The sequence below is a fragment of the Trichosurus vulpecula genome, chromosome 5 (genome assembly GCF_011100635.1).
Source record: "Trichosurus vulpecula isolate mTriVul1 chromosome 5, mTriVul1.pri, whole genome shotgun sequence".
In the NCBI taxonomy this organism is placed as follows: domain Eukaryota; kingdom Metazoa; phylum Chordata; class Mammalia; order Diprotodontia; family Phalangeridae; genus Trichosurus; species Trichosurus vulpecula.
In genome coordinates this window covers 294,772,774-294,793,476 of record NC_050577.1, presented here as the reverse complement: position 1 = coordinate 294,793,476, position 20,703 = coordinate 294,772,774, and the positions used below count along the sequence as shown (strand labels likewise).

General features: G+C 45.8%; 1 pseudogene; it reads right to left on the bottom strand.

The window, feature by feature from the left end:
- LOC118851366 overlaps nt 1–9,742 on the bottom strand; it is a 41,321-nt pseudogene extending 31,579 nt beyond the window's left edge.
- Between the last annotated feature and the right edge of the window lie 10,961 nt (nt 9,743–20,703).

The window sequence follows — 20,703 nt, the reverse complement described above, 5'->3', positions numbered from 1 at the left end:
AAGGAATGGGTTGTAGAGACCTTCTCCTCAGAGTGCCAGATGTAAATGGTATTTTGAACAGAGGGCAACCATGGAAGCTTTTAAAAATCCAGAAAATGATAAGGTTGGACTAGATAAGATTTCTCTCCAGCTCTGATATTCCCTCTGAGAGTATCTCCTATTTATCTTGTACGTCCATAGTTGCATTCCCAGAGAAAATGTCCAATTTCTCCTGCCTATCATCTTGTTTGCATGTTGTCTCTCCCACCATAGACTATCAGCTCCTTGAGGACAGGGACTGGTTTTTTGTTTGTTTGTTTGTTTGATTTGTTTTTTGACTTTCCTTGCATCTATAGAGTTTAGTGAATTGCCTAGCACGTGTTTTTATTCAGTCAGGTCTGACTCTTATCGACCCCCATTTGGGGTTTTCTTGTTAAGGATCCTGGACTGGTTTGCCATTTCCTTCTCCAGTTCATTTCACAGATGGGGAAACTGAGACAAACAGGGTTAAGTGATTTGCCACACAGCCCGTGAGTGTCTGAGGCCAGATTTGAACTCAGAAAGATGAATTTTCCGGCACTCTCTATACGCTGAGGCATCTAGGCGCTTAATAAATGTTTGTAGGCTTGTTTTGATATTGTCTCCCACATTAGAATGCAAACTTCTTGGAGGCCGGGATTGTGGGGGTTTTCCACCCCTCACCCTTTTGTATCTCCCATGCCTAACATAGTGTACCTGGCACATACATAGTAAATGCTAAATAAATGATTACTGAATAAGGCCCCTCCCAGCTCTGACATCCCCAGTTCAGAGCTCCGCCCCCCCAGACCTGACATCTCAGTCATTCTCCATAGACCCCACCTCCATCTCCTACCTTCAAGTCTTTGCATAATCTCTTCTTCACGCCCAGAATGCTCCTCACCTCTGCCTCATGGAATCTTGAGTTTCCTTCCAGGAGTCGATCAGTCCCTAAAGGAACCAGCTGTCTGTCACTGATCTCCCTGCTGATCATTCTGCATTGATTCTGGGAATGTTTCCTATATGCTCCCCCTAGCCCACCCCCCCATGTATTGTTCTCTTTCTGGCCCCAAGACCCCAAGACTAGCAACTTCTCAATGCCAGGGGCTGCTTTTCACTTTTGTCCTCTCAGCCCCCCAGCGCCTGGCAGACAGTAGGCGCTCAATAAGTGCTTGTTGAACTGGCTAATCTTCTCCCCTTCTCCCTCGTTTCCTTCCCACTCGACGTTCTGTCATTCCTACGAACTGACCGCCTCCTATTCCTTGCACTCACTCACTCATTCACTCGGAGCCAGAACTGGCCGGGATCAGGCAGAGAGGGGGAGTGCGAAGAGATGAATAAGACTCAGCAAGTCTCTGATCTCAAAGTTTACAATTGTCCATTGTTTTCCTTTTTGCACAGTGAGCACAGAGGTGATAATATTTCTCCCATCAGCTGTGAAGATTGTCCGGGAGAAGAGGAGTGTGAGATATAGTGAAGCCCAGAAGGTGGGACTTGGAGCCAGCCTCCCTGGCCCTCCTGAGTCACTTTGCATCTGCTGGCCTGTTGTCTTCCTGTAGAATGTAAGTATCTTGAGGGCAGGGACTGTCCTCACTTTGTCTTTGTATGCCCAATGCCACTCAATGAGTCCTTGATAAATGTTTACTGATTGACTGGGTGACCTTGAGCTAGTCACTTAACTAGCCTCATGGACTCTAGCTTTCTCGTCTACAAACGTGAGAGCTAGATTAAAGGATTTGTAGCATCTCTCCTTGTCCTAAAACCTTTGATATGCTCAACTTTCCCTTTCTGAGCTCCAGTTTCCTCATCTCGAAAATGAGAGGCTTAAACAATAGATCAGAAGACCATAGACCTGACCCTAATTCCTAACTCGGAAAGGGATGTTGGAGATCATCTGATTTTACAAATGAGGAACGAAGGCCCGGGGTGGTCAGTGACTTGGCCAGGCTCAGCCAGCCTCGTCCTCCAGCTGTGTGCACAGTGTGCTGCCAGCTGCCCAGGCCCTCCCCAGTCAAGCCTGTCCTCCCTCAGATCTCCCTCCTTCCTTCCTGCCCCCTTCTCCAGATTTACCTGTTGGGAGGCTCACTCCCAGTTTCCTCAGTCAGCTGTCCAGGACAGGATCTGCTAGCCTAAGTCAAAATAAAAGGCTAATATGAGCGATTGGATAATGGTTTCATGTGTTTGTTACCCATTTTATTTTTGAAACCACAGACCCATGATTTCAATAGTGAAGGAGCTTCCAATACAGATGGGCATCTGTTTTGTAATTTGAGCCTTTTTTTTTTTGAGACAATCAGGGTTAAATGACTTGCCCAGGGTCACACAGCTAGTTGTGTCTGAGGCTGGAAATTTGAGAGTCTTAAAGACTTAACTTAGGGGCACCGAGTGACCTGTGCAGTGAGGACTTGAACCCAAGTCATCCACTAAGCTATGGTACCTATCACCTCTGGGCTTATTCTGCCAGTGATAATTACAGTGAGGCATCTTGGTGTAGAGGGTGAACAGGTACCCCAATGCTTGTTGAGTGCAGGAATTCTTAGGGAGATGTTGGGAAAACAGACAAAAATGAAGCAGTCCCTGTCCTCCAGTAGCTTCTATTCTGCTTGGAGAGAACAGATACAAAGAGAAGTAAAAACCACACACACACACACACACACACACACACACACACACACACAAATACATGTGTATAGACAGATGATACATATATGTTATACATACATACATATAAATATATATTCAATACAAACAAGTTTTGGAGGGGAAAAGAGAGAATTGAGGGAAGAGGAGAGACCTATGAGGTAGAAAAGATTATGTTTGAACTGACCCTTGAAGGAAGCCAGGGAATCTAAAAGGTAGAGGTAACGACATTCCAAGCATAGGGGCCCACCTGATGCAAAGTCTTGGAGATGGGAAGTGAGTGTCATTTATGGGGAATGACAATTAGACCAGTTTGGCTGGAACATAGAGACTGTTGGACTGAGTAGTCAGCCTTGAAAGGTGGGCTGGAATAATGTATAATCAAGCTGAAAATGTAGGTTGGTGAAGGTCTCTTAGTGCCAACCAGAGGAGTTTTTATTTATCCAAATCAAGAGGGAGCCACAGATACTTCTGGAACAGGGAGTAACATGGTTAGAGCTCAGCTTTAGGAATGGCATTTTGGCAGATGGGTGGAGTATGAATTGGAGAGATGAGAAGCTGGATGTAAGGGGGCTGAATAGGAAGCTGTCGTCACAGTCCAGGAGAGAGGTAATAAATTAGGGTGTTTGTGGTGGGAGGGGAGAGAAGGGGAAGTATGCAGAGAAATGTTGGGGAGATATTGGACCACTGATTGGAAGTGGGGGAGGGGGTTGGTGAGGAATGAGTCTGAGGGCTCAGTCCTGGCTGACTTGCAGAAGTATGATGGAAGTAAAGCTGGGAAGGGTTGGGGGTATGTGGGGCAGAGAAAGAATGAGTCCTGTTTGGGACATGTTTACTCTGAGATACCTAAGGGATGACAGCCTCATCTAGGGATGATCCCAGACATCCCTCACTTCCCATTAATAACCTGTTGAGCAATCTCTGAATACAAGAGAGGAAACTTGAATCACTCCCACTGGTCTCTACATGCCTGGGATGCTGCAGCTGCCACAAAACCGTGATCTCAAAGGGATGTGATTAAATGTATCCCTGATCTTAGAGCACAGGACTCTGGGAAATCAAAGCAGCTTGGAGATGGCCAAACTCTCTTCCATCTAGGCCCTGTTCCCACACCACTAACACGGGAGTACACACTACTACATGAGGCAGTTCACTTCATTTGGGTGGGGAAGGCAAGTGACTTGGCCACTTTCATACAATGAGGAGGCAGAATTTGAACCCAAGCCCTAGGACTCCAGAGGAATGACTGGCTGTAGCTCTTCCCCACACAAGAATCGAAGGCTTCTTTGACATGGCAGCAGAGAAGTCAGTCTTTAACATCTCCATGGAACATAGCATTAACTGAGAGCATCAGAGATAGGGATGAAGTTCTTCTTGTGGAGCTGAGTAAAAGGAGAGTGTGTTCTGAAATCCATGAAGGCAGGAAGGGCAGAGGCCTGAGGCCACACAGGGAAGCAGCCAGGGAAAGGAGGAGGGGAAGGGGAAAGCCTGGATGAGGAAAAGGATGCTGGAGACAGAAAGAGCCTGGGAGAGAAAAGTGATTGGGGAGACTTGGAAAAGGAGGCAGCTGGTGGATGGAGATATGGGAAAGAGAAGGCTATCAGGAGGGCAAGATGGCACCTTGAGGGTAGAGACTTTCATTTTTTCCTATGTATCCTTAGTGCCCGAAAGAAAGTCTGGTGTAGTGGACAGTAAGCAGGTCTCAGAGATAAGAAGACCTAGGTTTAAGTCTTTCCTCTGACACAAACTGGCTGTATAGTGCTAATTGTTGGTGCTGTTGAGACATTTTCAGCCACGTCTGACTCTTTGTGACCCCATTTGAAGTTTTCTTGGCAAAGACACTGGAGTGGTTTGCCACTTCCTTCTCCAGATCATTTTGCAGATGAGGAAACTGAGGCAAACAGGGTGACATGACTTGCTCAGGGTCACACTGCTAAGAAGTGTCTGGGGCCAGATTTGAACTCAAGAATATAAGTCTTCCTAACTCCAGATCTGGTGCTTATCCAGTGGGCTACCTAGCTGCCTGCCCCTCTGATGCTAGGCAAGTTAACTAACCTCTCTGGTCCCTAGGTAATTATCAAAGATTATTAATAGTAAGGTAGATGCTGTTTTCATGGGTAGAGGATTTTCCTCACCAGCATTTCCCTATAGAAATGTAATCCTAAACCCAGGCCAAAAAGAAACTCCCCAAAGCATAGTTCAGTGCCTGGCACATAGTATGCGCTTAACAAATGATAAACAAACAAAAACAAATAAATAAATGGCAATTGATGGGGCGAAGAGGGAAGGGAGGGAAATGCGGAGAAAAGTTAAGAGAAAGAAGAGGGCTCGGGCAGAGAAGGCAGAGAAAATATTGGGGGGAGGAGAGAAAGAAATGGGAAGTGGGAAATAGGAGGCAGAGGAGGATTGGGAGATTGGGAAAGAGAGGGAAATGGGGAGATGGGGAGATGGAAAGAAGTATTTGGGGGAAGAGGAAAGAAGGGAGGTGGAAAAAAAAGAGGGGGTAGGCTGAGTAACAGCAAGGAATGTGGAGACCATGGTCCATGCAGCAGTGTGGAGAACAGAGCAGAACGGAAGGCCAGCCTCTGGGTGAGGGTGAGGAAGGTCTGGATCTAAATCCTGTCTCCACATGCTTTACCTTCCAGCGCCCCCAGGTACGTGGTCAGTTGCCGAGAAGGTGCGCCTGGATCCACATGGATGACTCTAGTTTACTACACTTAGGAAATCACAGGATTGGACAAAAAGAAAATGAAAAATCTGCCCCTACAAACTAGGAGTGAGGGACCAGGGGACATTGAGGGCCAACCTTTCAATCGAAGAAACTCCCCTTTGGGGCCTGTCTTTCACTTTGGGAGCTCCGGGGCTGGGCAAGATTGCTTTGTCTTTCTGGCCTCATTTTCAGCTCTTGATCAATCAACCATCAAGTATTTAATGGTGCCCATTATGTGACAGAAGTCAGCTAGATGGCTCTGTGGCTAGAGTGCTGGGCCTGGAGTCAGGAAGACCTGAGTTCAAATCTGACCTCAGACACTAGCTGTAAGACCCTGGGCAAATCACTTAACCTCTGGAGAAGGAAATGGTAAATCACTCTAGTATCTTTGCCAAGAAAACCCCACGATCCATGGGGCACAAAGAGTCGGGCATTACTGAACAACTGAACAACGGTTATGTGCCAGGCACCAGCCTGGGCTGTGGAGATGCAGACAGAGAAGCGTCACAGTCCCTGCCCTCCATGAGTTTACATTCTCTGGATTGGCTCCTAACCCACAGGTACAAGGTGGCTCAGTCCCTGCCAAGCCAGACTGTTGCTTCCCACCTTTGAAGCCTCTCCCTCCAAGGTGATCTTCCCCCAGCCCCTCCCCAGCCTCCAGCCCCTCTCTCTTAGCCTCAGTTTTCTTAGAATATTTTTTTTTCTTGTTGTATGCCTTCTCGACATCCTGTTTGACCTTCTGTTCTGACCTTTCTTAGTCCTCTGCTTGTCTTTCCCACCAACTTTCAACACAGCCCTCCTTCCCCCTCCCTCCAGTGCCTTTCATTATTAGGGTCTGAGACCTAGAGCAGGAAGAGACTTTAGAAGCCATTTAGAGCCCCTTCATTTTTGCAGATGGGGAAACAGAGGTCCAGGGAATTGAAGTGATTTGCCCAAGGTCACACAGGTTGTTAATGACAGGGCCAGGACTGAACCTGGGTCTTCCAATTCCAAGTCTAGCACTCTTTCCAGGGCTAATTCCCTGGAATCCGGGACACCACAGGCACTTACTTAGTGTCTTTGTTGGACTGAGCAAAGCAGAATGGGCTTGGCTAGACGGGTAGAGAGCCCTGGGGCAGTGGGTGCTGGGACCCTGGGAATGAGGCAGGAGGGAAGCTGCTAGGAATGGGGGAGGGTTCCACTTTTCCTCTTTGCCTTGTCCTTCAGCTGAGCAAAAAGAATGGCCCTGAGTCCCTCTTAACTCAGGAATCCCAAGCATTTCTTGCCACCGCTAAGAAGGGGAGGAGGCCTCCTCTCCAATGCTGAGAAATATTTGCTAAACCACAGAGCTGGGAGAGGTCTGAGGGGAGCCTGGGCTCTGGAGCGTGGGGGCCAGAGATCCCAGCTCTGATTGCCATTTCTCCGGGGGGCTGGTTTGCCCTTTGAAAAGAAACTTATTAATGGGAGGGGGAAGGGAGAGGGGAAAAAGATCCCTGATGAATCATGGAATTATGGAATGTCAGGACAGGAAGGGGACCATTTAGTCCAACACTTCCATGTTATGGGAGAGGAAACTGAGTCCCAGAGAGAGGAAGGGGCTTACTCAAGGTCACCCAGTGAGTTCTTTGTGGGAGCTGGGTCTAGAATGGACTTTTCCTTACTCTTGTCAGCTGCCCCCTTCTTGCTCTGGAAAGGAGGAAAGAAGAGATGCATGGCCTTGGCTGATCCTGGAGAGGGGGTCACTTCCTTAGCTGGCTCTCCCTTGGGGCTTGGTACTCCAGCCTTAAGGGGTGTTGAGGGCGTGTCACCAGGAGCAGCTGTGTTCTGATGGAGTGAGCACTGGACTAGGAGTGAGGAAGATATGGGGTTTGTGCCTAGTACTGGGTCAATCTGGCTTCCCTTGACTATAGGGAGCTTGGCTTGGCTAAGAGCAGGAAGGACTTCCTCAGCCACAAAGCTGGGGCCTTGGTGGGTCCTAAGGGGACAACCCAGCCAGAAGATGTAGAAGAAGCAGCAGTGGGTCGTGGAGGGACCACCGGCCTCTGGTCTAGAAATGGCTATGAGTACTCAGCTGGGCTCTGTAATTGAGTCAATGGGATCATGGGTAAAGCCCAATGTTCTTTTAGTCTCCTGTCAGGGAAAGAATAGGGAAGGGCATGAAAAAAATGTATGTGTCTGGGGAGGAAGGGGGTAGAAGGAAAGGAATGAAACCATGTTTGAAGCTGTCTGTAACGGGCTTCTTTAAGGACAAGGAGGTGGCACCATGATAGCTAGAGAAATAGCAGAGGAGGAAAGGCGTGGGAGAGAAGTCAGATTCCCTTGTGTCTGGATGCCTGGGTGGGAAGGGAAACCACACTTCCCTTTGGAGCCTCTGGGGAGCTAGCTCTGTCAGAGACCAGCTGCTCCCCTCTTTTCTCCTGGGTGTATGTTGGAGAGGAAAGAGAGAGACAGAGACAGAGAAGAGGGGAGAAGAGAGAAGAGGACAGGAGGGAAGGAGAGGAAGACAAGGCAAGGGGAGAGGAAAAAGCAAGAGAAAAAGGAAAAAAGGGAGAGAGAGAAGGAGGGGGGGAAGAGAGAGGGAGGGGAGAGAGAGGAGGAGGGAGGGGGAGAAAGAGAGAGAGGAGAGAGAGAGAGGGAGAGAGAGAGGGGGAGGGAGAGAGAGAGAGAGAGAGAGAGAGAGAGAGAGAGAGAGAGAGAGAGAGAGAGAAAGAGAAAGAGAAAGAGAAAGAAAGAGAGAGAGAAGAGGAGGACCGGAGGGAAGAAGAGGACAAGGGAAGGGGAAATGATGAGAAAGGGGGGAAAGGAAAAAAGGAGAGAGGAGAGAGAAAGAAAAGAAAAGAAAGGATGGAAGAAAGAAAGAAGAGAGAAGGGGAAAGAGGAGAGAGGAGAGAGAGACAGAGACACAGAGAGAGAATGTGATGAGAATAAACCCCCCATTCTGCTTCAGTACCAAATCTCCTACATTGTCCCTCTGGATCAGGATCACGGAGCAGTACCAATGAGATGATGGACACTAATTTCCTCAGGAATTTCTTCACTGATTCTCTTCCTCTCCCATCCTGCTCCTATAACCAGTGAGGGGGACTCGCAGCTGAGCCCTGGGAGGAACTGAGAATGTTCAGTTTGGAGAAGAGAAGACTTAAGAGGGGATATGACCATTGTTCCCAATGTTCTAAGGTTGTTCCTGGGAGAGGGAAAAGCCTTGGTCTGCCTGGTCTCTGAGGGCAGAAGTAGAAGTGAAGAATGGAAGTTGCAAAGGGGAAATTTTAGAGTTGATGTAAGGGAAAAAAAATCCAGCCTTAACTCAAACTGTTCAAAAGTAGAACAGGCTTCCTTGGGTGGTAATAGTAATAATAAAATAATACCTAATATTTATAGATGCTTACTATGTTCCAGGCACTGCGCTAAGCAGTTTATAATTATCATCTCATATCATCATCATCATTGTAATAATAAAGCTAATATTTGTAGGGCACCTACTATGTGCCAGACGGTGCTTTACAATTATTATCTCATATCATCATCATCATCGTCATAATAAAGCTATTATTGATAGGGCACCTACTATGTGCCAGACTCTGCTTTACAATTATTATCTCATATCATCATCATCATTGTCATAATAAAGCTATTATTGATAGGGCACCTACTATGTGCCAGACTCTGCTTTACAATTATTATCTCATATCATCATCATCATTGTCATAATAAAGCTATTATTGATAGGGCACCTACTATGTGCCAGACGGTGCTTTACAATTATTATCTCATATCATCATCATCATCGTCATAATAAAGCTATTATTGATAGGGCACCTACTATGTGCCAGACTCTGCTTTACAATTATTATCTCATATCATCATCATCATCGTCATAATAAAGCTATTATTGATAGGGCACCTACTATGTGCCAGACTCTGCTTTACAATTGTGATCCCATTTGATCTCCACAACCACCCTGGAAGGTAGGTGCTATTATTATCCCCGTTGTACAGATGAGGAAACTGAGGCAAATGGGTTCAGTAACTTGCCCAGGGTCACACAAGCTAGCAAGTGTTCCTGAGTCCAGATGGAGAGAGCACTGAGCCTGGAGTCAGGAAGACCCAAGTTCAGATCCAGCCTCAGATACTTTCTAGCTATGTTACCTCTGTTTACCCCAATCCACTGGAGGAGGAAATGGCTAACTTCTCCAGTGTCTTTGCCAAGAAAACCCAGAGTCTGTCATGACTGAATAAGTGAACCACAGCCACTTCCTGGGTCCAGGAAGTCCCTCCCTGGAGGTCTTCATGCAAAAGCTGGTTTCTGGTACAAGACTTTAGATTCTTATTGCAGTACAGGTTGGCTCGAATGGCCTCTGAGGACCCTTCTGACTCTGACAATCCATGGTTCCGACATCTTCGATCTCGCTGGTACATGTACCCTCCCTCCCTCCCGGTCCCAGATCTCAACCCTTCTACAACTTAGCATGGGGTCTTGAGGATAACCATGGCTGAAAAGTTACGTTCTTCATCCTGATGAAGCTCCTCTTCCCTTGACTGGCAGACCCTCCAGTGACAGAGAGAATCCATCATTGGGTCTGTGCCTGCACTGGCCGGGAGACCAAGAACCCAGCACCACCTGCATCCCACAATAAGGAGGACTCCAGCATAGCCTTTTAAAATCTGCCCTCCTAACAACCCAAAGTTCAGCCAATCCACTCCCACCATCATCCAAGGTATTTTAGGGATCGGATTCTATTCCTTTGGCAGGGAGGAGGTTCAGAGGACCTTGTTACAATTCAATCATAAATCAAGAAGCTTTAGGTCTTTAGGACACATCCATTAGCCGATAAATCCAGGGCTGAACACACTGGGTGGGGGACACATGTGAAGAGGTGTGCAGAGCCAATGTTCCTACAGTACTTGGGGATGAGAGAACCTCGTTCATTGGAGGAAATTGTTTTGAACTACACTGCTCAGAAGCCAGGCCATGGGGTCTGTAGTGTGGCGACACCATCTTGAGTGGATTGTATAGATGTGTTCCAAGTGCAAGCAATTTTTTAAAAAAGAATGAGAATGTTACAGGTTGAGGCAAAACTCCAGTGGTTGCTAGGGCCCAGGGGTGTGGGAGGAGCCAGGCAGGAGGGAGGGATGCCAAGAAATGGCGGTGGCTGTGCCCAGACAATGCTGAGTGCAGTTGATGGTAATGGAGCCAAGTCAGGGCACTTGGCAAAGAAGATCGAGGTGGAGAGGAATTTTGCAGGAGGCAAACTTATGGTTCCTTAGAGAAATCAGCAGTGCCCAGGAGGCCTATGCTGCACCGAGATGGAAAGGGAAGTAACTAAGGGAGTAAATGATATGTTTGTTAATATTATAAGTAATAGGAGGACACAATACAGCCTGTTATGCATATGAATCCTAACACCTTTTGGTGAGGACAGAGATCTCCCCACCGGGTTGAGGAGATAGTGAGGCTTATTGGTAGTTGACCAGCACTCCCAGGAGGCAGCCATTTAGGAATGGGTCCTGAGAACACTTAGTGCTTAATCAAATTCCTTACATTTACCTTGCCATCTTGTTTTAATTAAATGTGTTTGTTTGAATCTGGGTATCATCTCCATGGTCTGGAACAGAGGTACATGGGGGAGGGGAGAGGGTCTCAGAACCATGACTTTGAGTAGATGCTGCCCTTGGTATGAGTGAGAAGGGAGCCATATCAAGGGGCCTGGGCTCTCCCCAAGATGAGCAACACAGAGTCTCTGGTCTCCAGCTTCGGAGCCTGTTGGGGAGACAGAGAAGTGGAAAGATCAGTGAACTATGAGGAAGTCCAGGGACCCAGGCCCAGCTTAGCTACTAACTCACTGTTTGAAGCTGGCTGAGTCATCTTGGTCTCTGGAGGTCCATCTCTTCATCTGCAGAATAAGGGGCTGGACTACTCATCTCAGCTTTTCATGAAGCCCCATGAAACAATCAGAGGACAAAACAAACCCCAGTAGGACCAAGGACAAGGGCATGTAAATTCAGACTGAGAGTTCTGGGGGAGAGGTGTCAGAAAATGGGGGAATCCAGAGTGGCTGAAGGGCTCTGGGAAGGCTTTGCATGGAGCAGGCATTTCTATCATTGGAGGGCAGAGGAGTTCTTCATCATGATGATGGTGGGGTAGGCAGAAGAGAGGATAGGGTGGACATTAGCTGGGAGGATGGCCTGTGAGACAGTCAGGCCACTGATAGGCCTGGGGCACATGGGCTCTGTGGGGAGCTGCCTCTCCCAAAGAGAGCTGGGTTTGGAGTCAGAGGATCTGGGTTCAAATCCTGTCCAAGTCACTATTTGTGTGACCTTGAGTAAGTTATCACAAATAGTGATCTCTACAATGTTTTCCACCTCTATATCTAGGACCAAAATTACAGGCCCAGGCCCTATCCCTGTATTTTATATATGTCTATCTGGGTATATACGTTGTTTCCCTTGATTGAAAATAAGCCCCTTAAGGAGAGCAAGAATGCTTTCCTTTTTGTCTTTGTCCCCATTCTCTCCCTCTCCCTCTTCTTTCTCTCTTCTCTCTCTCTTCTCTCTCTCTCCCCTCCCTCTCCTATCTCTCTCTCCCTCTCCCTCATCTCTCTCTCCTCTCTCCCTCTCCCTCTTCTCTCTCTCCTCTCTCCCTCTCCCTCTCTCTGTCTCTCTCTCCTACCTCTCTTTGTCTCTCTCTGTCTCTCTCTGTCTCTCTCTCTCTGTCTCTCTGCTCTCTCTCTCCTATCTGTCTCTCTCTTTCTCTCTCCTATCTCTCTCTCCCTCCCTCCCTCCCTCTTATCTCTCTCCTCTCCCTCCCTCTTCTCTCTCTCCTCTCCCTCCCTCTTCTCTCTCTCCTCTCTCCCTCTCCCACTCTCTCTCTCTCTCTCCCCTCTCTCTATCTCTCTCTCTCTTTCTCTCTCCTATCTCTCTCTCCCTCCCTCTTCTCTCTCTCCTCTCTCCTATCTCTCTTCCCCCCCGCCTCTCTCTCAAATGCAGACAAGAATGGGAAGATGTATATGAACTGATGCAGCATGAATTAATCAGCCCAAGACTAATAGAGGAGTATATATACATATATCACATATGTGCTTATATCTTCTGTTAAATCCATAGATAGATGACTGCACAAATAGATTGATAGATATTCTCTCCAGCAGTTTTATTCTGCTTGATTCACAGTATCTCAGTTCATACGGCTTCCTATCCTCTGTATTCTTCATTTCTTCAAGGGCAGTAATTCTGCCTTAAGTTTAGGCATCACAAATCATTTAATCAGGAAATTCACCTCTCTGGTATTCTCTGCGTCAGAAAGGCCTTTCCCTACTAGGGCTCTGCAAGGCAGGAGCTGAGCATCTTTATTTGGGGGTTGGACTTGGTGGCCCCTAAGGGCACTTCTAGTGCTAAATCTATGGCCCCAGGCTCTTACGATCCCATCTCAGATCAGGAAATTGACCTCTAAGAGGGAAAATGATTTGGCAGAGTAAGAGTGGGTCTCGACTACGGGTCTCTACTGCCCTTTCCTGTACCCAGCAAGGCCTCTTCCCCAGCAGCTTTGTGTTGCTGGACCACTCCAGGCTGGGGGTCGGGAAACTCCCTCTCTCCAAGAAGCCCCACCCACCCACCCAGCCAGTGAGAAATCAGTATCCCTACTCACTCAGGCTTCGGCCAAGTCTAGTTCTACTTCTGAGTCTCACGTCCAGACTGAGAAAGTGACCACAGCTTCTTTTCGGTTCACTTTCTTAGTCAAAAAATGGGAAGAAGTCTTGGGGTGAAAAATGAAGAAGTGAGGAGCACCGTCACTGAGTGTCTATGGTAGCACAGAGCAGCTAGGTGGCTTAATGGATGGAGGAAAGAAATCTAGGTTCATATCCTGGCTATGTCACTATTTGTGTGACCCTGAGTAAACACTGCCCCTGTCTAAACCTCAAAGATAATAGTGATTTCTAAGGTACTTTCCACCTCTATATGTATGATCAAAATCACAGGTTCAGGCCCTATCCCTATATTTTATATATGCCTGTCTAGGTCTTCCTGGAGTCAGGAAGACTCAACTCCCTGAGTTCAAATCTGGCCTCAGACACATCCTAACCATGTGACCCTGGGCAAGTCACTTCACCCTATTTGTCTCTGTTTCCTCATCTGTAAAATGAGCTGGAGAAGGAAATGCAAGCACTCCAGTATCTTTGCCAAGAAAACCCCAAATGGGGTCACAGAGACTCAGACAGGACTGAACATAACTGAACAACAACACTATATTAGAATCTGGAGACACAAAGACAACTGTGGGACAGTCTCTGCCCTCAAACAGCTTCCATTCTATGTACAAGACCCTGTGCTATGTGCTGAAGCAGGAACAGAGTAGATAAGACAGCCCTTGTCCTCAAGGACCTTCCGATCTAGTACTGTAGTTAAGTCAATTCAACAAGCATTTATTAAATGCCTACTGTATACTAGACACTATGCTAAGCACTGAAAATGCAAAGAAAGGCACAAAAACAGTCCCCTCAAGGAGCTGACACTCTAGTGATAAAGCCCATACAGAACTAGTAGCAATGGGTGTGATGAGAGTTATGATCAGAGTACCAGGGGAGATCCAAGGAGAGAGCAACCGCTAGCCAGGATGATCAGGATAATCAAGGAAGCTCGCTGGAGGAGTCAGCCCTTGACAGGATATGTAGGATTCGGGTCACACAGTGAGTGGAGAGGCACAAGTACCAGATGGCCACACCCACAAACACCATGAACCTATTCATAGGACTTTAGAAATGAACTTAAAGAGCCATCTAGACCAATGGCCTCATGAGATAGATGAGGAAACTGAGGTCCCAGCAGCTGTGATGTGTCCCAGGTCCTACAGGTCACCCTTTGACGGAACCAAGATTCCAGCGTAGGATTTCTGAATCCAAGTCCACTGACCTATCTGCTACGCCATGCTGCGTCACACTCACAACAGTGCAATAAAGTGAACCTCTGGGAGGTGAACTGACTTGCTCCAAGTCACACAGTAAAACTCCAGGTCTAGCTGGGAGTTAAAAGCAGGTCTTCATCTTATAAATCCAGGGCTCTGGCCTGTGATACCACACTGCTACCTTCCCTGATAATGGCAATAAGTCAAAGAGTCATAATTAGATTCCTAAAATTATAAGAGCCTTCAGAGACTATCAAGTCCAGTCCTTGGAACTGAATCACAAGTTATATCTATAACACTTTCCGCCATTGAAGGGAGAAAGGAGAAAGAGAAAAGAATAAGCATTTACCCAGTATCTACTATGTGCCAGGCATTGTGCCAAGTGCTTGTTATGAATATCAGCTGCCAACCAGAACAAATTTAATCCATCTTCTACATGACAATATTTCTAATACTTTAAAATTGAAATTTTACCCCCTACCTCATCTGATTTCTACTCTTTTCCAATCTAAAATTCCCTGCTTGGTGCAGCTAGGTGGCTCGGTGAGTAGAGCACCAGCCCTGGAGTCAGGAGGACCTGAGTTCAAATTTGGCTTCACACACTTACTAGCTGTGTGACATTGGGCAAGTCACTTAACCCCAATTGCCCTACCTTCTCCCATCCAGAAAAAAAATTTTGAGTTTTAAAATTCCCTACTTTCTTCAGCTGATGTTCATAGGTTAAGGTTTCCTCTCCTCACAGCCTCCTGGTCACTGTCTTATGGACACAGCTCAGTCTGTTAATGTCACTCCTAAAATGTGGTGTCCAGAATTGGATGCTAATCTCAATGTGGTCTGACTATTGTGGTCTGTCTAGGACAGACACAGGGACTATCAGTTCCCTCATTCTGGGTGTTGGGCCTTTTTAGCAACATAACTTAAGTTCACATGAACATTTTTAGCTGGTGTATCACACTGCTGACTCATATAGAGCTTGTAGGAAACTAAACTCCTAGCTCTTTTGCATATAAACTGCTGTATGGCTGTGTCTCTCCCAGCCTCTAAGTGTGCTGTTGACTTTTTGAACCTACATTTATTTTTATTTATTTTCAGCATATTAGACGTAGTACAGATCCAAAATGATTAGATATTTTTGGATCTTAATTCTATCACCCATCCCTCTCTGATTTGTGATATTCACATATTTGATAAACACACCATCTATGACTTCTTCCAAGTCAGTGATAAAATGGTGAATCAAACAAGGCCAAGACAGAGCCTTTTGGCACTCTGCTAGAGACATACTGCTAGGTTGACATTATTTTCTTAAGTGACACTCCAATGTCCAGTTGGTTAGCCAGTTAAGAATCCATCTAAGTTTAGTATCATTCAGTCCTTACCTCTCCATCTTGTCCACAAGAATGTCATGAAAGAATTTTGTCCAATGTCAGGTTGACATCCTGATACAGTATATTTTTAGCATTCTCCTCTTCTACCTCCACAAAGGCTGACTAATTCCTGGAATAGACTCATGTCTACATGTTTGAAAATTTCTTGAAGGGAGTTTCAAGGCCAATCTATCTCCTCCTCCCCACACTTTATGCTTGCCTTTTTTTCCCCCTTTTTTCTCTCTTTTGTTTTTGTTTTTGGGGTTTTTTTTTGGTTCTGTTGCTTCTTTCTCATGATTCATTCCATTGGTCATAATTCTTCTCCACTTGACTAGTGTGTAAATTATACATGGAGATATATGGGAAGGAGGGGGGTAGGGAGGGAAGAAAATCTGGAACTCAAAATTATGTAGAACCAAGTGTTGTAAACTAAAAATTTAAAAAAAAATTAAAAATTATCTCCTCCTCCTGGATTCTCCCAGCAAGAAGTAATTCCTGCCAAATGAAATATTTGTAAAAAGTGCTTAGCACAATGAATGGGACCACATAGCAGGTACTCTATAGACGCTTATTCCCTTCCTCATCCTTTCCCTTTCTTCCCTAATCTCTCATTCCTGTTCAAACTCCCACATTTATTCTTCAAATTCTATCTCATATTATAGGAATTTGTACATGCCTCAATCTCTTCCTAGATTTTAAGCTTCTTGAAGGCAGAGACTGTGCCATTTTTCATCTTGGTATATCCTGAACAGTGCCTAGGATAGGGCGCTATACATAGTACATGCTTAGTAAATGTTGAATTGAATTAAATTGTCCAATCTGACAATCCAGTAGCCCTATTAAAAAAGTAATCCTATCATCTTAAACCCGTTAGAATGGCAAAAATAGCAAAACCAAATTCAGTACCATGTTGGTGAGGCTGTGGGGAAACAGGCACCATAAAGCACGACTACCGGAAGAACTGAAGACTGGTACAAGCATTCTGGAGAGCAGTATGGCAACAGGTCGTAAGAGTCACAAACCTGGTCATCACTTTCAACCTGATGATTCCAATTCAAGGACACCACCCCCCAAAAAAAATCACTAAAAAGAAAGAAAAGTATCCATCTGCATGAAAATATTCATAGCTGTTCAATTTATTCTGGCAAAACCTTGGAAACAAGCCGTGTGTCCAAAGCTTGGAGAATATTTCCACAAATAATTAATGATAACACATGTTGACACAAAGATGACAAACATGAACCATACAAGGAAATAGGAAAAGACATACACAAAACTATGCAAAGTGAGATCTGCAAAACCAGACCTTTTAAATACACCAAGACAACTAGATAACAGACACAGAGGGGGACCCGAAACAAAACCTTTTCTTTGCTTTTTAACTGATTTGCCTCTGCCCTGTGGGAAGGGTTTTATGTAAGATTTTATGCTCATCCACCTTTGGTGTCCGACTGCCACCCAACTCTTACCCGTGGCTCCAAGAAGCTATAGCATGCACAGTAGTATCCATACATGCATATATGTATGTATACATGTATATGTGTACAGCATACACACTGGTAAAATTATCTACATAGATGCACTAAACCAGGTTGAGGGTAACTGAGGTGAGGTCGGGGAATGTCTATCCCAAGCACATGAAGACTTCCCACCATGGAATGGACAGAAGAGAATAATCTGTTCCAACAGTTATGAAGGTGGCTGAAGCAGGCGCTGTGGAGTACTTAGAGCTCGGTCAAACATGGGAGATGCCAAGGTCCTCTACTACATCCTGGACTGTTGCCAGTCATCTTGACTTCAATGACTCTGGAAGAGAGAATGAGGCTGATAACTGTACAACTCTGCCTCATTTAACTCTAATTCATATGCGATATCATTGATCCTCTTCAGAAACGATTGGCAGACAACTACAAAATATCTCTTCTTGGGATACTTATTTGATGTTTTTATTAATGGTGATTACATTTATAACAAAACAAACTTTTTTTAAAAATCAGGAAATGAGTTTAGTTTGAAATGACTTTGAGTCTTAAAGAATGGCTCAGAACGAGCACCCCTTTTTATTAATTGATTGCACAAGTATAGGCTGGAGGAGATCCTATGATAAAGAACTGGACATACTTGTGGATTTCAAGGAAATCAACGTGTGGAGTGCCAGCTTCCAAAGTTCATGTGATCTCAGACTGCAGTGTCCACAAAGAAGGAGGTGACAGTCCCACTGTTTTCTACTCTGGTCAGATTGCATCCGCAGTCTCAGGCTCTATGTGCATTTGGCCATGGCTTGGACAGATTGGAATAGTCCATAGTGCAGCCAGGTTGACAAGAGGGCTGGAGACTATACAATATAGTAGTGATAGCTGACATTTAGATGGTGCTTTAAGGCTTACAGAATGTTTCACATACACTGGATTGCATCTGATCTTCAAACATTCTGTAACAGGCATCATGGGTATCGTTGTCTTCATTTTAAAATGGGGAAGCTGAGGCTCATTGAGGCTGACTTGCTCATGTCCTATTGGTCGGTTGCCGTTCTCCATTGTCGAAGAGGACCAAAATGACATCCCTATGCTAGAGTCAAGTTACAGTCATATAGTTAGTATCAGAAATAGGATTCAATCCAATATCTCTTTTTATTCTAGGTTAGGGCTCTTTGTTCCGTGTCATGTTGCCATCATTTAAGGATTGGCTGAAGGGGTGGGTATGTTTAGGCTGAAGCCTCGTGTCATGGACCCATTCACATACGCACTGCGTAGCTCTTGTTCTGGGCTCAGTGGAATCCCCTTCCCCAGAAACTATTTTTTTTCTTCCATATGTGGAGACTGCCTGGAGAGGTGGTAGGATCTTCCTCCTGGGAGGTCTTCAAGCGGAGGCTGAGTGACTATCTGTCAAGTATGTGGTCCTAGAAAAGCCATTTGGGTACAGGCCGGTTAGGTCCTATCCAACTATTATTCTATGATTCTATGAGACTACTTGGGGTTCAGAACTGAGCATTCAGATATCCCACATCTGACTGGGCTCTGTCCTTACTGTCTGCAGAACTGGAATCCATCAGGAGCGCAGCAGGAGCAGAAGGCATTAAATCTCACCGGCTGGACATACCTACTTTCCAATGCCACTTCATTTCTTGTTCTCCCACACTCCGTTAATCAAGTTTTGTCTTAGAGGGCAACCTCCTCTTTCTAGGAATCTGCACCCATACACTGCCCCACCTGTTGTCAGTCCTGCCAGACATTCACAGATGAACATTACCCCACTCACCCACAACACATTACACTGTCTCACACCTTCTGACTTGCCGTACTCTCCACGTCGTCTCTCAAACCACATTCTATATGATTTTCTGCACATTCACACTCTACTCTGAACTACACACTCTGTCCAAATACCCAAGACTTGGTTTCCTAATATGCCTACTCCATCAAATGCTGGGGGCAGGAAAATGTCCTGATTAATTACTCCTTTGTGGCATAAGGGATCGCTAATAAATGAACAGCTGTGAAATCATAGAAGAATCAATGTGTTTTGAAAGTCATCCGGCTCCAGCCCATGTTACATATTTGAAAAGTGCAATAAGATTTGAATCTAGGTCTTCCTGACTCCAAGTCCAGTGCCCTGTTCATCAAACCAGGCCTACCTGCTACCTCTTAAATCTTCAGAGTCCATATATAGGGGATATGCTAATGCAATCTCTGCCTGTAAATAAATGAAGGACTGACTCTCTTGTGGAAGAACATTGAGGCTTGTGTTGCTTAGCTCCAGTGCCAGACTTCTGTAGGAACAAAGGCTCTGAAGTTGTAGAAAGGCAAATTTTAGCTCAACCTCCCCAACAGTGGGAACTACTCCAAAGTGGGATGGACTGTTTCTGGAGGAAGTGGACTCCCAAGCACTAGGGGGAATTTCTTTTTTTTTCCTTTCTTATTCATATGTATTTTCTATTCAGTTGTATGTTTATGTGTTGTTTCTCAGGTTAGAATATGAACCCCTTGAGGGCAGGTACCACTTTGTATTTTGTCTTTGTATTGCCCGGCTAGCACATGGTAGACGTTTAATACATGCTTGTTAGTAAATTGACATGGGGATTTCCAGTGGAGGCTAAATAGACAGGTTTTGGCCATGCTCTCTAGGGATTCCTGTCCTAGAACAAGCGGGGCCAAATGACCTTTGAACTCCTTTTCTTTTTTTTGAACTTCTGAGATTCTTTCAGGGGAGAAGGAAGGGAAGTAGGGACATGGCACTGAGGGCTTGAGGAAGGATGTCTCCTCAGTGGATCAATTTTACCTTTCCCAGTTTTGTGTTTGGGCCATGGGCCACCCACCTGGCCAGCCAGTCCTGGGGCTCCAGGGCAAGACTTTCCTGATGCCTTTGAACCTCAGGGATACTGGGCTTTGAGCAATTTGGTCTTGGCAGACCCTACTTCCCACTTCTAGGGGAAAAAGCTCCAAGGGCTTTGTGGACATTAAACAACTTTCTGCAAAACCACCCTGGGATGCATTCAATGAGAATGATTTAGAAACATATGGATCACATTTCTCTGAAAGTTAGAGACCCTGAGTAAGAACACCCCAGGAAAAATATGGCTTGGGTTTTGTCAAACTCAAGTTGCTTGGGAAACCATTTGAGTGAACCTAAAACAAAAGTTGAGTTTCCCTCTCATCTCAATTTACATTGTCTTTTCTTCTTTTCCACAGCATCCCCATTCTCCCAGGCCCAGCCTATGACCAAGCTCCTCTAGGACCTTTCCATGGCACCCCCCTGCTCCAGTCCACCATGACCTTTCTTCTCTGAAGTCCTGGGGCATCCGTCATTGGACCCGAGGATGTACCACCTCACCCTTTTAGCTATGTCTAGGCTTCCCAACCACACTGTGAACTTCTCTGCAGACAGAGACCTGCCCTTCTGATTTTGTGCACAATGGGCTGGTATTTGGTATGGGTAGCTAACAAGACAGGATCAGAGCTCTGACTTGGAGGGGCCTCGGAGGCCATCTACTCCAACCCCTTCATTTTACAGATAAGGAAACTGAGGCCCAGGGATGTTTATAGAGCTAGAAGGCACCTCAAAGGCCATCTAGTCAACCTTTCTCATTAGGAAACTGAGGCCTAGAGAGATTATAG